The sequence below is a fragment of the Dioscorea cayenensis genome, chromosome 20 (assembly GCF_009730915.1).
Source record: "Dioscorea cayenensis subsp. rotundata cultivar TDr96_F1 chromosome 20, TDr96_F1_v2_PseudoChromosome.rev07_lg8_w22 25.fasta, whole genome shotgun sequence".
NCBI lineage: Eukaryota > Viridiplantae > Streptophyta > Magnoliopsida > Dioscoreales > Dioscoreaceae > Dioscorea > Dioscorea cayenensis.
This window is the reverse complement of record NC_052490.1, coordinates 28,692,891-28,696,603: the sequence shown is the minus strand read 5'-3', so window position 1 is coordinate 28,696,603 and position 3,713 is coordinate 28,692,891.

Below are 3,713 nucleotides of genomic sequence, written 5' to 3'. Positions count from 1 at the left end.
AAATCGTTTAATGTTAGTGTTTTTTATTTTAAAAATTTTTAATGTTAATTTATATTTAGTAGACTTTGAGTTTAATTTAAATTAAAATTCAAATTTAGATGATATAATGATTTCTATATTTGTTCTAAATAAAAATAAAGAATTTCCGACCCTATCCCAGATATCTTACTTGACTCTAAATTTGTTCATATCCCCGAGAGGAATTTATATAGAAAACCTATCCGACATCCAAAGTAGATAGGTGGTTTTATCCATGTTTCCCCATTGGTCTTATAGTCAAACTTAATCAAGTATGTATATATATATATATATATATTTACATGAAGATGTCCTTTTCTCAACCTTCTCCATGGCAATTTAAGCAAGTCATGGATCCCTATCCTCATAATTTTTCTAAAACCCCTAAAAATCAAAGCGAGCCCTTGTGATGTGCAAGTGTATTACCATCTCTATATAAAGAGTAAATATTAAATATAGAAGATATATTTATCCCTAAAAATTGGAATGAGTCCTTGTGATGTGCAAGCGTATTACCATCTTTATATAAAGAGTAAATATTAAATATAGAAGAGATTTTTAAAGATATATATATTTTCTAACCAAAAATTAATCAAAATTTGATTATTTTTCATGCAGTTATTTTATTAAAAAATTACATCATACCTTCGAGTATACAAAAATAAAAGTATTATTTATATATACATTATAAGTGAATTACTGTCGTGGACTCTTGGTGTCAGTATTATATATATATATATATATATATATTAAGGTATTAGCATAAATATAAATCTTTAATTTTTTTTATACCCAAAAATAGACACCTATATTTTGTAAGAATATATGCATAAATGAGCATTTTTATATGGGGGTATACTTGTAAATTTTCATTGAATTATGAGAAAAATAAAAAAATAAAATTTTAAAAATAAGTCCGACGTGCCAGTTAACGTGGTAACATAACGGACGAGTGTCACATCAACTAACAAACAAAAAATAATTAAAAATTAATTTGATTAAAAAAAGCACATCAGTAACAACTTTTGTCAAATCATGAAATGAGACAAATTACTGTTGTTTATTAAATTCTTGATAAATTAGTTTTTTTGGGTTAAATTACTATTAAAAATAAAGCCTATATAATTATATTTGAATAGTTTTATTTTTAGTGGTAAAAGTTTTTTAAATAAAATTACTTATCCCTAACATTTACAACTTTCTCAAATTATTATTATTTTTATATATTTTTTATAGAAACTTTCTCAAATTATTGCTTTAGTTTTTTTTTTTAATGTTTAGTCTTGGTGAATTCTTTTCTTTTTAACATTTACCATTTTGGTGACTTTTTTTTTTAATAAAAAATATTTCGTTCTCAGCTCATTCTCCTCAAAGTGCAAGCCCAGTAATACAGGGTGAGCTCACACCTTGTGCCCAAGCGTAAGTATGCAAAAGCTAAGAGCAAGCTCATCCTCTTGGGTTTGATGGCAAAAGCACCATTGAATTCGTCATCCCTTCTTCCTACTGGTGTTGAGTCCACTGTCGATTGAGTGAGTAAAGTTAAAATCAATTTGATGATTTCATATAAACTTGGATTTAAAAATAAATGATTTGAAAAAAAAAGTACTTTTAGGAAATTGGAAAAATTTAAGGGTCTTAAGTTAACTTTTCATTTTTTTTTATATTACAAAAATGATACATTCGATCTAATTCCCATAATCATATTTACATAAAAAACAAAAATCATTTTCTTCCGAATCAATTATCTACATTCCATACCCTAAATTCAATTATAATTTCTCAATTGAAGATATATATATATATATATATATATATATATATAATAAAATGAATTGCTTGAATTTATTCATTCTTTCTATCTTCAATATCTACAATTACACATTGGATGAGCAAATATTGTTGGGTTTTGGATCCCACATCATATAGAGATATAAGGATATATGTGGACAAGTTGTGTAGACATACATGACCAATACTTATAATTGTGTATATCTTATCATATTTAATTTTGAATGGGTCCAATTGTGGTGATCTAATTAAAGTTTAAATAAGGTCCTACTTATCTAAACTAGATGTGTGGATTTTAATAATAATAATATTATTATAATGTCTAAAATTCATGGGGCAAAATCGTCACTGCACCATAGTAGACATTTTGCGGTGTTTATATTTTGATTTCCCGACGCTTTAAAATGCCGCTATCTATAAAACCGATGCTACATTAAAACACTGTCCCAAGTGCCTGTGATACATTCGTCGGAATATTCCTGGCGTTTTATTTAAAATTGCCGCAAAGTTAGCGGCGTTTAAACATTTAAGCGCTGATACCACTGTGGCGACGCTCAACATCAACAGGGGTTGTTAACAACATTTATAGATATAAACACCGCCAATTATTCGCGCACACGGTGGCGTTTATAGTATAAAATGCCGTGCACTTATCAATGTTATCCATGGCGTTTATAGATTGAAACACCGCATGGTCACTGTCGTGTATCCCAAATCTGAGGATTTATTTTTCGGTGTTCATGGCGTTTTTTTAAATAAACGCCGCGAACAATTATACCAAATTTGTGTGATTTAAGCAGCAATTCACATTTTTTCTGGGCATTTTGTAATTGATGCCACTGGAAAACCTGGAATAACCATTGCCATTATAACACTCACATATATACTTGTTTACACACACAAACAATTAACATATGTAATAGTTGATTATTTCTAATAATCCACATTCATTCCAACAAGAAGTCACATATTAGGGATTCCAAACATAACAGAATAAGTTCCAAAAACAACAAAATAACTAATATCAATGTATGTGATTCTTGTTCCACATAAAGTCATAGCATAACATATATATAAATGACTAAAGACCTCGAATGCATCACCAACGCCATTAATTAATGATCTGCAGAAGAGTTATCCTGCAAATAAAATAAAATCATTAGAAGATGGACCTAGGCATAACCAAAATAATTCGTGCACTTTTATAATACCTGCGACTGCGAGGATGAACCAATATTGTTAATTCCAGAGATAATAATACCAGGAAACTGATTTTGTGAAAAGCTAAGTAGAACATTGTGTTGAGTATTTTGTTGTTCTACTTGAGCTCGTTCTTACAGACGCTCGTCTTTCATTTTTTGCATTTCTTGTTCCATTTGATGAAGTCGCTCAACAACTTCACTTGATTGAGTAATTGAGTTGGTAGACTTTCGGTTACTCAAGCCTCCATAATAGCTTTTGGGTGTTGGACCCAACCCAACCCCTCTTACTCTGCCACATCGTTCTTTTCTAATAACTTGTGTCAAAATTTCAGTTTCAACCATTTGCATATCCTCATCTATTGTTTGACATCCAACTAAATTCTCATTTGCCGACTCCACATATCGAGCTATGTGGAGTAAAGATAGGTAATGGAGCAGACCTTGTAGCACCACCAACATCAGATACACTTGCATTAATCGCAGCATGGTCAGATTGGACCATCTTGATGCCCTTCAACTTTAATCTCCGCATATTTTCCCTTGTCTGTAAAAAATAATTGATATAGTTAATATGCATTCAGTTTGGAATAACATAATACAGGTGGACTTAGACATCTAAAAATAAACAAGTATAAAGACAAATAGGTGGAACAAAAATTATTTAGTCAGCTTGAAGCAATGAGATGCAAATATGTAATAGTCATA